Source organism: Anomaloglossus baeobatrachus, chromosome 11, assembly GCF_048569485.1.
Source record: "Anomaloglossus baeobatrachus isolate aAnoBae1 chromosome 11, aAnoBae1.hap1, whole genome shotgun sequence".
Lineage (NCBI taxonomy): Eukaryota > Metazoa > Chordata > Amphibia > Anura > Aromobatidae > Anomaloglossus > Anomaloglossus baeobatrachus.
The window spans coordinates 10640148-10654366 of NC_134363.1; the positions used below are offsets into that span (position 1 = coordinate 10640148).

The 14219-nt window shown below is 49.9% G+C and overlaps 1 protein-coding gene across 1 annotated transcript in view; it reads left to right on the top strand.

Moving 5' to 3' along the window:
• The window catches only part of LOC142256712 (IgGFc-binding protein-like), a 41897-nt gene that overhangs the window by 1012 nt on the left and 26666 nt on the right, over positions 1-14219 (top strand). The gene's annotated exons all lie outside the window — the stretch shown is intronic.

The window sequence follows — 14219 nt, forward strand, 5'->3', positions numbered from 1 at the left end:
GGAGGAAACGGGCGGTCACTGAATACTGAGGATGGAGGAGACGGGTGGTCACTGAATACTGAGGATGGAGGAGACGGGCGGTCACTGAATACTGAGGATGGAGGAGACGGGCGATCACTGAATACTGAGGATGGAGGAGACGGGCGATCACTGAATACTGAGGACGGAGGAGACGAGCGGTCACTGAATACTGAGGATGGAGGAGACGGGTGGTCACTGAATACTGAGGATGGAGGAGACGGGCGGTCACTGAATACTGAGGATGGAGGAGACGAGTGGTCACTGAATACTGAGGATGGAGGAGACGAGCGGTCACTGAATACTGAGGATGGAGGAGACGAGCGGTCACTGAATGCTGAGGATGGAGGAGACGGGCGGTCACTGAATACTGAGGATGGAGGAGACGGGCGGTCACTGAATGCTGAGAATGGAGGAGATGAGCGGTCACTGAATACTGAGGATGGAGGAGACGGGCGGTCACTGAATACTGAGGATGGAGGAGACGGGCGGTCACTGAATACTGAGGATGGAGGAGATGGGCAGTAACCGGAAACTGAGGATGGAGGAGATCAGCGGTCACTGAATGCTGAGAATGGAGGAGACGGGCGATCACCGAATACTGAGGACGGAGGAGACGGGCGGTCACTGAATACTGAGGACGGAGGAGACGGGTGGTCACTGAATACTGAGGACGGAGGAGACGGGCGGTCACTGAATACTGAGGATGGAGGAGACGGGCGGTCACTGAATACTGAGGATGGAGGAGACGAGCGGTCACTGAATACTGACGATGGAGGAGACGGGAGGTCACTGAATACTGAGGATGGAGGAGACGGGCGGTCACTGAATACTGAGGATGGAGGAGACGGGCGATCACTGAATACTGAGGATGGAGGAGACGGGCGATCACTGAATACTGAGGATGGAGGAGACGAGTGGTCACTGAATACTGAGGATGGAGGAGACGAGCGGTCACTGAATACTGAGGATGGAGGAGACGAGCGGTCACTGAATGCTGAGGATGGAGGAGACGGGCGGTCACTGAATACTGAGGATGGAGGAGACGGGCGGTCACTGAATGCTGAGGATGGAAGAGACGGGCGGTCACTGAATACTGAGGATGGAGGAGACGGGCGGTCACTGAATGCTGAGGATGGAGGAGACGGGCGGTCACTGAATACTGAGGATGGAGGAGACGGGTGATCACTGAATACTGACGATGGAGGAGACGGGCGGTCACTGAATACTGAGGATGGAGGAGACGGGCGGTCACTGAATACTGAGGATGGAGGAGACGGGCGGTCACTGAATACTGAGGATGGAGGAGACGGGCGGTCACTGAATGCTGAGGATGGAGGAGACGGGTGGTCACCGAATACTGAGGATGGAGGAGACGGGCGGTCACTGAATACTGAGGATGGAGGAGACGAGCGGTCACTGAATACTGAGGACGGAGGAGACGGGTGATCACTGAATACTGAGGATGGAGGAGACAGGCGGTCACTGAATACTGAGGACGGAGGAGACGGGCGGTCACTGAATACTGAGGATGGAGGAGACGGGCGGTCACTGAATGCTGAGGATGGAGGAGACGGGCGATCACTGAATACTGAGGATGGAGGAGACGGGCGGTCACTGAATGCTGAGGATGGAGGAGATGAGCGGTCACTGAATACTGAGGATGGAGGAGACGGCCGGTCACTGAATGCTGAGGATAGAGGAGACGGGCGGTCACTGAATACTGAGGATGGAGGAGATGAGCGATCACTGAATACTGAGGATGGAGGAGACGGGGGGTCACTGAATGCTGAGGATGGAGGAGACGGGGGTCACTGAATGCTGAGGATGGAGGAGACGGGCAGTCACTGAATACTGAGGACGGAGGAGGCGGGCGGTCACTGAATACTGAGGATGGAGGAGACTGCCCGTCTCCATCAGTGATTCACAAATGAATTGTTTTTTCATTTTTTATGAATTATTAGGAAACAAATATTTCATATTTCCTCTAATACATAAGTATATAGAGATAAAAGATTCCTTATGCACCAGTACAATGTGCCTGAAGAAGAACATAGCTTAGATCTTTAGGCAGAGAAAATGCTCCCATTGTTAGCAGTGCCGCCTGTGGCTCGTCGCTGAGGTTGCTGCCTGCGATGCTACAGGCCGTGGGTTTAGATCATGGGGAAAATCACTTTTCAGGAAAAGCAAATAATGATCTGTATATGGAGATCCCTGGTGATCACCGACAGGTGAGGTCAGGGGAGAGAATGAGTCTTGACGTGGATGGATTTATGGCTTCTGGTTGTCAGCGGCGCGGTCATTTATCGACGCTCGTCTTGATAATTACGCCCTCGGGTACTGTTGATTTTACACATGGCTTGGCCGAGGCGTGCATTCAGCAGTGATCGACCAGAAGGACTGGATTCCCCGCTATTGTCCTCTGGGTTCACTCTGCGGCAATCATCTATAGAGCATAGCAATGGAAATATCTCTACATGTAACTGATGGCGGCATTATTCGTGCTGCCCACACACCATATTCAGCTCAGTGCTGAACCAGTATATATACATGCACAGTCCCCTATATACATGCACACTCCCCTATATACATGCACACTCCCCTATATACATGCACACTCCCCTATATACTATGTGAGGTAGCGTCGTCGGCTGCGCTGCAGAAGACACGGGATCCAGGCACCAAGGTTCACAGCACACGGTTTATTATCCAAAGCGAGAACTCAGGGAGATGTGATCACTCCCTCACACCCGGCACACCTGCCCTCGTTCCTGTTTCCTTTTAACCCTTCCTTAAGCCTGTAGGGAAACAGGATTAACCCTGGAGTGGAGTTACTTTCTATCATGGAGTGAGCACAACCGGGGCGAGACATACCGGCCGTCATAGATAACCCCGGTCACAGTCTCACATACCCCCCCCCCCCCTCAGTTCAAGCGTGCGGGGTTGAACTCCTGCCATCAAACACGGGCCGCGGGACAAGGCATCGGCGTTGCCCTGCAACCTACCGGCCCGGTGTTCAACCGTAAACCGGAAGTTCTGCAGTGAAAGGAACCACCGGGTAACCCGGGCATTCCGTTCCTTGCCGGACCTCATCCAGACCAGTGGAGAGTGATCCGTCACCAAGCGAAACTGCCGTCCTAGCAGGTAATAGCGTAGGGACTCCAAGGCCCACTTGATCGCCAGGCACTCCTTCTCCACTACGCTATAATTCCGCTCGGGAGGGGTGAGCTTCCTACTTAAGAAGGTGACGGGGTGTTCCTCCCCCTGAACCACCTGAGACAGCACTGCCCCCAGGCCGACCTCCGAGGCGTCAGTCTGTACTATGAACTCCTTCCGGAAATCAGGGTTTACAAGAACGGGCTGTCCGCACAGGACCCCCTTCAGGGCCCGGAAGGAGTCCTCGGCCTGCGGAGTCCAGCGCACCATGACGGACTTCTTGCCTTTGAGAAGGTCCGTCAAGGGGGCTGATAGTCCCGCAAAATCCTGTACAAACCTCCTGTAGTACCCCACGATACCCAGAAAGGCCCTAACCTGCTTCGTGGTCAGGGGTCTAGGCCACTTCTGGATCGCCTCAACCTTGTTAATTTGGGGCTTAATCACTCCTTGGCCTATTACGTAGCCCAAGTAGCGGGCTTCCGTGAGTCCCAACGCACATTTCTTGGGATTGGCTGTCAATCCGGCTGTTCGAAGCGCGTCTACCACCGCTTGTACCTGTTCCAAGTGGGTCTGCCAATCGGAGCTGTAAATAATGATGTCATCAAGGTACGCTGATGCATACGCCTGGTGGGGTTCCAGCACTAAGTCCATCAACCTCTGGAACGTGGCCGGAGCGCCATGTAACCCAAAAGGCAAGACAACATAGTGGAAGAGACCCTCCGGCGTAACAAAAGTGGTTTTCTACTTGGCGGACTCCGTCAGTGGCACCTGCCAGTACCCCTTGGTCAGGTCGAGCGTGGTAAAATATCGCGCCTGTCCCAGCCTATCAATCAGCTCATCCACCCGGGGCATGGGGTAGAGATCGAACTTGGATATTTCGTTCAATCTCCTAAAGTCATTGCAGAACCTTAAGGAGCCATCGGGTTTTGGTATTAGGACAATCGGACTAGCCCATTCACTCCGGGATTTTTCGATGACCCCCAGGCGTAACATTGTCTTTACTTCCTCCGATATGGCTTGTCGTCGAGCCTCCGGTACCCGGTATGACTTCAGGCGTACCTTCAGGTGGGGCTCGGTGACAATGTCATGTCGTATCAGACTGGTCCTACCCGGCAACTCGGAGAAGACATCGGGGTTCTGTTGAACCAGCCGTCTGGCCTCTCGCCTCTGTTGCTTGGTGAGGGCTTCTCCAATCCTTACTTCCGGTTCGTCCTCTCCGGAGGTTGCTGGAGCCGGGTTTGACCGACCCGAAGAGGAGGGGGATGGGGGAAAATCAACCATCAGGCTTTCCCGTTCCTGCCAAGGTTTTAATAGGTTGACATGGTATAATTGTTCAGGTTTCCGCCTACCGGGCTGCAATACCTTATAGTTGACCACCCCGACTCTTTCCTTTATCTCGTAGGGGCCTTGCCACTGAGCCAGGAATTTACTCTCCGCCGTGGGGATCAATACCAACACCCGATCCCCGGGTTTAAAGGTCCGCACGGTGGCTTGTCTATTGTTGCGGCCGCTTTGCGCGGCCTGAGCCTCCTGTAAATGCTCCTTCACAATTGGCATGACCGCGCTTATGCGGTTCTGCATTCCTAAAATGTGTTCAATCACACTTTTATGGGGGGTGGGCTCTTGCTCCCATGTTTCTTTTGCCAGGTCCAACAATCCCCGGGGATGTCGCCCGTATAACAATTCAAAAGGCGAAAACCCCGTGGATGCCTGTGGCACCTCTCGTATGGCAAACATCAAATAGGGAAGCATCATATCCCAGTCTTTCCCGTCTTTGGAAATCACCCTTTTGAGCATGGTTTTCAGGGTTTTATTGAATCGTTCCACTAAACCATCCGTCTGAGGATGATACACAGACGTACGCAACTGCTTGATCTGGAGTAGCCGGCATAGCTCTTTGGTCACTTTAGACATGAATGGGGTCCCCTGATCCGTAAGGATCTCCTTGGGCAACCTCACCCGGCAGAACACAGCAAACAACTCCCGAGCTATAAGCTTTGCTGCAGTATGTCTGAGAGGTATCGCCTCGGGATACCGGGTGGCATAGTCAACGATCACTAGGATATGCTGGTGCCCTCGAGCAGACTTTACGAGGGGCCCCACCAGATCCATCCCTATCCGTTCAAAAGGGACTTCTATAATGGGTAACGGTACCAACGGACTGCGAAAGTGGGTCAGGGGTGCGGTAAGCTGACACTCCGGGCAGGTTTCGCAGAACCGTTTTACCTCCCCAAAGACCCCGGGCCAATAGAACCTTTGCAATATTCGCTCCTGCGTTTTCTTGACCCCTAGGTGACCACTCATCAGGTGTTTATGAGCCAAGTCGAGGACCCGCCGGCGATACGGCTGGGGTACCACCAACTGCTCTACCCCTACGCCCCGTACTTCATCTACCCGGTAGAGTAAATCCTGCTTAAGAGCGAAATGGGGGTACCTTACCTGGGCACCGGGCAGCTGTGCCACCCCGTCAACTACTGTCACCCGACTCCGGGCATGTATTAATGTAGGGTCCTGGAGTTGGGCTGTCCCAAACGTATCCGGGGACGCCTCCAACTCCGGGATGGGCTCGACCGTCTCAGCCTCTCCTGCCAATACCTCTAGGGGCGACCTATCAGATTCACATTCTGTCCCTATCATGGGGACCCCTACGGCAGGTGTCCCGGATTCAGGATTGTAGGGCTCAGGTCCCGGACTGACCAATATCTGAGGGGACTTAGGAGGTCCCTTCCATAAAGTCCAAAAATAAGGCAGATCCCTTCCTAGGATCACATCATAGGGAAGAGTATTAATAAGTCCCACCTCATGTTGCACCTGACCGCAAGGTGCTGTGATGGTGACTATCCCCGTGGGATAGTCTCGGCGGTCCCCATGTATGCAAACCACCCCCACGGTACGTCCTGTGGCCTTTACTTTAGCCCTTAGGGTTGATCGCACAAGGGTCACTAAGCTTCCGGAATCCAACAAGCCTGTAACCGGACATCCATTCACCTGTATTTGGCACAAGTGGGGCTCAGTCTCTGGGTAGACCAGGTCAGCGGTACACACCACCTGAGCATACATTGAACCCCGCCGGGTAACCCCACAATCCATGGGCTCCGTGGTGAGTGGACACTGGGCTTCCATATGTCCCACCCGCTGGCACCGCCAACATCTAATAGGGAAGGACACCCCCTTGACGAGTTGTCGTTTAGGGTACATAGTTTTCCGGACCTCAGGGACGGAGGGTGCGGCCTCAGACGGGACGGTAGCGGACTCCCGCACCGGTGTCAGCGGTGGGTCCTTGGCCCTAGGCTTGGAGGGGCCGGACCGACGGGCGGTACGCAAAGTCTCAGTGTCCCGTATCAAGTCCTGCGTAGCCACATGCCGCTCTACCAGGCCCACTAATTGGTCCAGGGTACTTGGGTCGCCCTGTCCTACCCACCGTTGAATGGTGACGGGTAAGGTGCGCACAAAACGATCAACAACTACCCTTTCCACCATTTGCGCCGGGCTCAGAGTGTCAGGCTGCAACCACTTTTTTACGAGATGCAATAAGTCATAGGCCTGGGAGCGTACGGGTTTAGCTTCCTCATAGAACCACTGATTTACCCGCTGAGCCCGTACATAGGTATTCACCCCCATCCGAGCAAGTATTTCGGCTTTCAGGGTCGCATATTCTAAGGCATCCTCGGTACAGAGGTCCAGGTACGCTTTTTGGGGCTCCCCAGTCAGATAGGGCGACAATACCTCAGCCCACTGGGGGGTCGGCAGTTTTTCCCGCTCGGCCACCCGCTCAAACACCGCTAGGAACGCTTCCACATCATCCCCCGGGGTCATCTTTTGCAACGCTTGTCTCACCGCTTTCCGGACGCTGCCGTCGTCACCCGATCCCGGGGTTGTTGCTGCCGGTCCGGCACGGATCGACTTGGCCAGGAGAACCATCTGTTCTTGGTGTCTTTGTTCCTGCGATTTCAAGGATTGGAGTATGTGTGCATTGGTCTGCTGCTGCTGTGCATTAGCCTGAGCCAAATGCTTTAGTATGTCCTCCATGGCGTCGCCGGGTTTGGGCTGTAGTATAGCCGCTCGAATCCAGGACATGCGCTGCTGGGTTACCAGGGATGGATGCTACACCTCACCGGGCTGGCATGCCCGCATTCTCCACCATATGTGAGGTAGCGTCGTCGGCTGCGCTGCAGAAGACACGGGATCCAGGCACCAAGGTTCACAGCACACGGTTTATTATCCAAAGCAAAGTCCATAATAGTACATATGTGCCTTTCCGGCAGAGAACTCAGGGAGATGTGATCACTCCCTCACACCCGGCACACCTGCCCTCGTTCCTGTTTCCTTTTAACCCTTCCTTAAGCCTGTAGGGAAACAGGATTAACCCTGGAGTGGAGTGAGCACAACCGGGGTGAGACATACCGGCCGTCATAGATAACCCCGGTCACAGTCTCACAACATGCACACTCCCCTATATACATGCACACTCCCCTATATACATGCAAACTCCTCTATGTACATGCACACTCCCCTATATACATGCACACTCCTCTATGTACATGCACACTCCCCTATATACATGCACACTCCTCTATGTACATGCACACTCCCCTATATACATGCACACTCCTCTATGTACATGCACACTCCCCTATATACATGCACACTCCTCTATGTACATGCACACTCCCCTATATACATGCACACTCCTCTATGTACATGCACACTCCCCTATATACATGCACACTCCTCTATGTACATGCACACTCCCCTATATACATGCACACTCCTCTGACAGCGATCCCTCCTCACCCCCCTATATACATGCACACTCCCCTGACAGCGATCCCTCCTCACCCCCCTATTTACATGCACACTCCGCTGACAGCGATCCCTCCTCACCCCCCTATTTACATGCACACTCCGCTGACAGCGATCCCTCCTCACCCCCCTATATACATACACACTCCGCTGACAGCGATCCCTCCTCACCCCCCTATATACATGCACACTCCTCTGACAGCGATCCCTCCTCACCCCCCTATATACATACACACTCCTCTGACAGCGATCCCTCCTCACCCCCCTATATACATGCACACTCCTCTGACAGCGATCCCTCCTCACCCCCCTATATACATACACACTCCTCTGACAGCGATCCCTCCTCACCCCCCTATATACATGCACACTCCTCTGACAGCGATCCCTCCTCACTCCCCTATATACATGCACACTCCTCTCACAGATATTCCTTCTGCTCCTCATACAGGCATGTTAAGCTTAGCTGACAGCTATTGCTTGCGGTCATTACATGCGTGCTCATCTCATACCAACCCCTTCTGATCACACTAAGCTTAGCTGCCAGCTATTACATGCGTGCTCGTCTCACAGGTTTTCCTCCGCAGTGCCCCATATACAGTATAGTACACAGCCTCATGTACAGTGCGGAATATAAGTATTTGATCTTGTATCGATTTTGCACGTTTTCCCTCCTGCACTCATTACTTGTATTAACTACACCTGTTTGACCTTGTTACCTGTATAAAAGTCACCTGTCCACACACTCAATCACACTCCAACCTCTCCAACACGGCCAAGACCAGAGATCTGTCTAAGGAGACCAGGGACAAAATTGTAGATCTGCACAAGGCTGAGATGGGCTACAGGACAATTGGCAAGCAGCTTGGTGAGAAGGCAACAACTGTTGGTGCAATTTTTAGAAAATGGGAGAAGCATAAGATGACTGTCAATCTTAGTCAGTCTGGGGTTTCATGCAAGATCTCGCCTCGTGGGGGTAAGGATGATTATATGAAAGGTCAGGAATCAGCCTAAAACTACATGGGAGGACCTGGTCAATGACCTGAAGAGAGCTGAGACCACAGTCTCAAAGATTACCGTTAGTAACACACTACACCACCATGGAGTAAAATCCTGCAAAGCATACAAAGTCCCCCTGCTCACGCCAGTGTGCCGCCCCCATGCCAACAGCCGCCGCTGCTCGGATTCGGACGTTCAGGGGTGGTGGCTCGAGGGTCTCCAGACCCGGGGGTCTTGCGGACGCGCCGAATAAAATGGGGGACGTAGATGTACGGGCTAGACCGTAATAGGTTCGTGACGCCACCCACGGTGTTTTGTGAGGTGGGACACCACCGCTGCGGTTACGGGGCACCCGAGGGGAGATGTTGTGCAGCAAGACGTTAACCTCTCCGTGGGCAGGGATGGTGGCCCCGGGACCCGATGGCTCTGGTGCAGGGGGAATGACGACCGCAGGAGGTGCTGTTGTACTCACTGTTAGGGAAACACACAAGTCTCTGGTAAACCAAGGTGGTGGTGGCCGGTGCCGCAGCCGGTTGCATTCGGGATCCCCCACACGGCTGGTGGCCTCTTTCCTTTTCCTGCACCGTTTTTAAGTAGAAAAGACTTCCTTGTATGAAACGTAGGAGTCCGCTCCCGGCTGGATGTGGCCTAAGGAGCCGTGCCCGCAGACGCTGGCCCGTGGGATCTATGGGCCCTGGCGGTGACCTCTTATCCCTAATCGGTGGGCTGTTGTCTTCTATGAAGGACTTTGGGTGGGACAGGACTTCTAGTCCTGGCCTCAATCGGTTAATTAACCAGTTCCAGTAGGTTCTGGTTCCTGGCTTCAGGGTCCGAGTACCCCCCTTTGTGCAACGGTTTCCGGGTCGGTTCTCCATGTCGGTACCGGCAGGCTCCAACCCTGGCCCGGTCCACCTTTGTTTCACCGAGCCGTCTTCCCGTCTCCTGTCGACGGAGACCACCGTCTGCCTTCTAGCCAAGGCACCAGGGCTCCTACCCTGGTACCTGTCAGTTTGCTTCAGGCCTGACACCCAGGCCTGACCTTCACCACTGAACTCTAAGGCTGATCTAACTGATCTGCTGCTTTTCCCCGCCCCGGGCTGTCTAAACCCCTAAGTGGGCGTGCACCAATCGCCTGGCCACGCCCACTGGTGTGTCTAACTGTCCCTAAGGGGGGTGACTAGGGTTTCAGATTGGCTGTGTGTTTCCTAGTGAGGGAAGGTGTAATGCGGGGGCCTATTTGTGACTACCTGCTTTTGCCAGGGCATCACACCAGCACATGTCCAGGTCCATTTGAAGTTCACTAATGACCATCTGGTTGATCCTGAGGAGGCATGGGAGAAGGTCATGTGGTCAGAAGAGACCAAAATGGAACTTTTTAGTATCGTCTCCACTAACCGTGTTTGGAGGAAGAAAAAGGATGAGGACAACCCAATAACACTGTCCCAATCATGAAGCATGGGGTGGAGACATCATACTTTGGGGGGCTTTTCTGTATAAGGGACAGGACGACTGCACCATATTGAAGGGAGGATGGATGTGGCCATGTATCACTAGATTTTGACCACAACCACCTTCCCTCAGTAATAGCACTGAAGATGGGTCGTGGCTGGGTCTTCCAGCATGACAGTGACCCGAAACACACAGCCAGGCCAACTAAGGAGCAGCTCCTTAAGAAGCATTTCAAGGTTCTGGAGTGGTCTAGCCAGTCTCCAGACCTCAACCCGATAGAAAATAAGGTTGTAAAGGTCTTGAGACAGCTCACTGGTTTTACCCATCATGAGATGTTTCTTGTGTAGCACCTTCATAATGAGACATCAGTTGAACCGGCTGATATTACGTTTAGATAAGTGGCAGGATTGCTTTCTAAATACTGATAGATTTGAGCTGGTATCATGACTTTTTGCACATCTCCAAATCATGTGTTCAATACTTTTTTCCCCTGTGTCATTTCTCATTATTAAACATAACTTAACTTATAGACCTCTATGATTTGATTTCTTTGCCTGTTTGGATTGGATGGATTATTACCGACATCTGGTGAGAAAATCATGTCCATAGCACCTTTATAAATATATTTATTTAGAAAATTGGTGACGTGTTCAATACTTATATCACCCGCGTTACATATATGCTCTGATGACAGCCATTCCTCCTGGCTCTGATCAAATCACTGCTGATTCTCCTATATATCTGCACCCTTGATTGACAGCTGCTGACTCCTGATATCATCCCTGTCCTTCATCTGGAGAAGTAATGACATAACTGCTGGACCGACACTGCCGCAAATAATATATAAATTATATACATTTAAATAGCTGGAATAAAATAATGTGATTTATTTGTTTTGCTTTTAATATTTATTTTTGTTCTTTTGCATTTAAGTAGCAGCAAATGTAAAATAAAAGAAAAACAGAAAATTTACCTCCCCCTGAGGAAGCCACTGTGAGCGGCGAAACCCTTAAGGACATTTTGTTCTCACCTTTCTGCCGACCATGACTTTATTTACTCTATCTTTTAATATGTAATTATTCTTACATCTACAAGAACTGATCGTCTCTGAGATTATGGGACTTTATAAGCTCTGTTGATTGTTGAATAACTTCTTAGTAAGGTTTTCTTTGGGACATTAATCACTGCTCACATTGTTTGTCATGGGAAAGTGTCTGATTATATTTTTTATTAGGTGGTCATCAGATTATGTAGGATCTCCATATTGTGATAGGTGTATTCAGTGTGAACAATAATATTAATATTTTACTCTTAAGTATTTTTAAAATTTCTGTCTTCTTCATTTAAAAATCTTTTATATTTTGTATTAAATAACGTTTCCTTTTTATTACTTTTAGTGGACAGCAAAAGGTCTCAAATCAGATATTCCAGCCTTTTTCATTTTTTTCACTTGAGTTACATCCTGTATTATACTCCAGAGCTGCACTCACTATTCTGCTGGTGCAGTCACTGTGTACATACATTACATTACTAATCCTGAGTTACATCCTGTATTATACTCCAGAGCTGCACTCACTATTCTGCTGGTGCAGTCACTGTGTACATACATTACATTACTGATCCTGAGTTACATCCTGTATTATACTCCAGAGCTGCACTCACTATTCTGCTGGTGCAGTCACTGTGTACATACATTACATTACTAATCCTGAGTTACATCCTGTATTATACTCCAGAGCTGCACTCACTATTCTGCTGGTGCAGTCACTGTGCACATACATTACTGATCCTGAGTTACCTCCTGTATTATACTAAAGAGCTGCACTCACTATTCTGCTGGAGCAGTCACTGTGTACATATATTACATTACTGATCCTGTATTATACTCCAGAGCTGCACTCACTATTCTGAGGGTGCAGTCACTGTGTACATACATTACATTACTGATCCTGAGTTACCTCCTGTATTATACTCCAGAGCTACACTCACTATTCTGCTGGTGCAGTCACTGTGTACATACATTACTGATCCTGTATTATACTCCAGAGCTGCACTCACTATTTTAGAATAAGCTATGACGTTAATTTTTCTTACCACTCCATACAGAGGTACAATATAAACTCTCCATGTTGTAGCTACACACAATTGGAGCATTGCCATATCTTTTATATGACCTTGTGCATGATCCCCGTCTATAGTCACATTCATAGGTGAACATTACAAGACATAAGGGAAGGAAACAATACATTTGGAATATGGGGGCATTAGGGGGGGTCACCCTCACAATGTGAATAAGGGGCTGAAATATCTCCTATTTCTTGAAAGTTGAACGATCAATTGAATTGCAACATTGTTTCCTGATAGAGAAATAATGAAACCACAACTATAATCATACATTGTTTGCCTAATTAGGGGCTTTCTTCACTGCCCCTCTCCCCATCAGGAATGTTCATCTCTCTAGTGCTCTATACAAGGTAGAAATATAAAAATTGTCGGGGTTTTTTTTGGGAATGGAGGTAAGAAAAATAATAAATATTAATATTAACATAATTCAGAAATAATCAATTGTTACATTAAACAATAGACCCCAGCTCTGATCTTCGCAGCTTCTACAGCTGATTTTCCACATTGGTGATATAGGGAAGTGTTGAAATAATTTTACATGGGACTGATGGGAATTTTTTTCTGATTTAAAAGATGTTTTTTAAAAAAATTTTGATGGAAAAAATAACCAGAAACCTGAAAGAGCCATTATAATTGTGAGATCTGTGAGGATTAACCATCTGTTTGCCACTAATACGGAAAGCGCAGAACTCACCTGCTGCCGTCTCCATCTAACGCTCTTCTGCTCCGATTCTAGAATTTATCTTATATTCTTCTAGGACCGGCGCCTGACGGGATAAACCAGTATCGCTGGTCTGCACACTGCCCAACCAGGAAGAAAAGCTGCACTCGGGAATAGTTCATTCTTTTCAGTTGCAATCAGCTGTCAAAAGAAAATGTGACAAACTCGTAATAGAAAAGAATGCAAATATGAGATAACATACAAGAAGCAATATAACAGTTATTATAGACAAGGGAGTCACCACATATTCACTGTCAGCAGTAATCTGGGGCTGCGTGTGATCAGCTTTATGTATGCACCTCATTGTAATGTATGTACCGAGCACCACAGTATATCTTATCATCCTGTATTATACTCCAGAGCTGCACTCACTATTCTGCTGCTGTAGTCACTGTGTACATACATTACATTGATGACCCTGAGTTACCTCCTGTATTATACTCCAGAGCTGCACTCACTATTCTGCTGGTGCAGTCACTGTGTACATACATTACATTGATGATCCTGAGTTACCTCCTGTATTATACTCCAGAGCTGCACTCACTATTCTGCTGGTGCAGTCACTGTGTACATACATTACTGATCCTGAATTACCTCCTGTATTATACTCCAGAGCTGCACTCACTATTCTGCTGGTGCAGTCACTGTGTACATACATTACATTACTGATCCTGACTTACCTCCTGTATTATACTCCAGAGCTGCACTCACTATTCTGCTGGTGCAGTCACTGTGTACATACATTACATTACTGATCCTGAGTTACCTCCTGTATTATACTCCAGAGCTGCACTCACTATTCTGCTGGTGCAGTCACTGTGTACATACATTACATTACTGATCCTGACTTACCTCCTGTATTATACTCCAGAGCTGCACTCACTATTCTGCTGGTGCAGTCACTGTGAACATACATTACATTGATGATCCTGAGTTACCTCCTGTATTA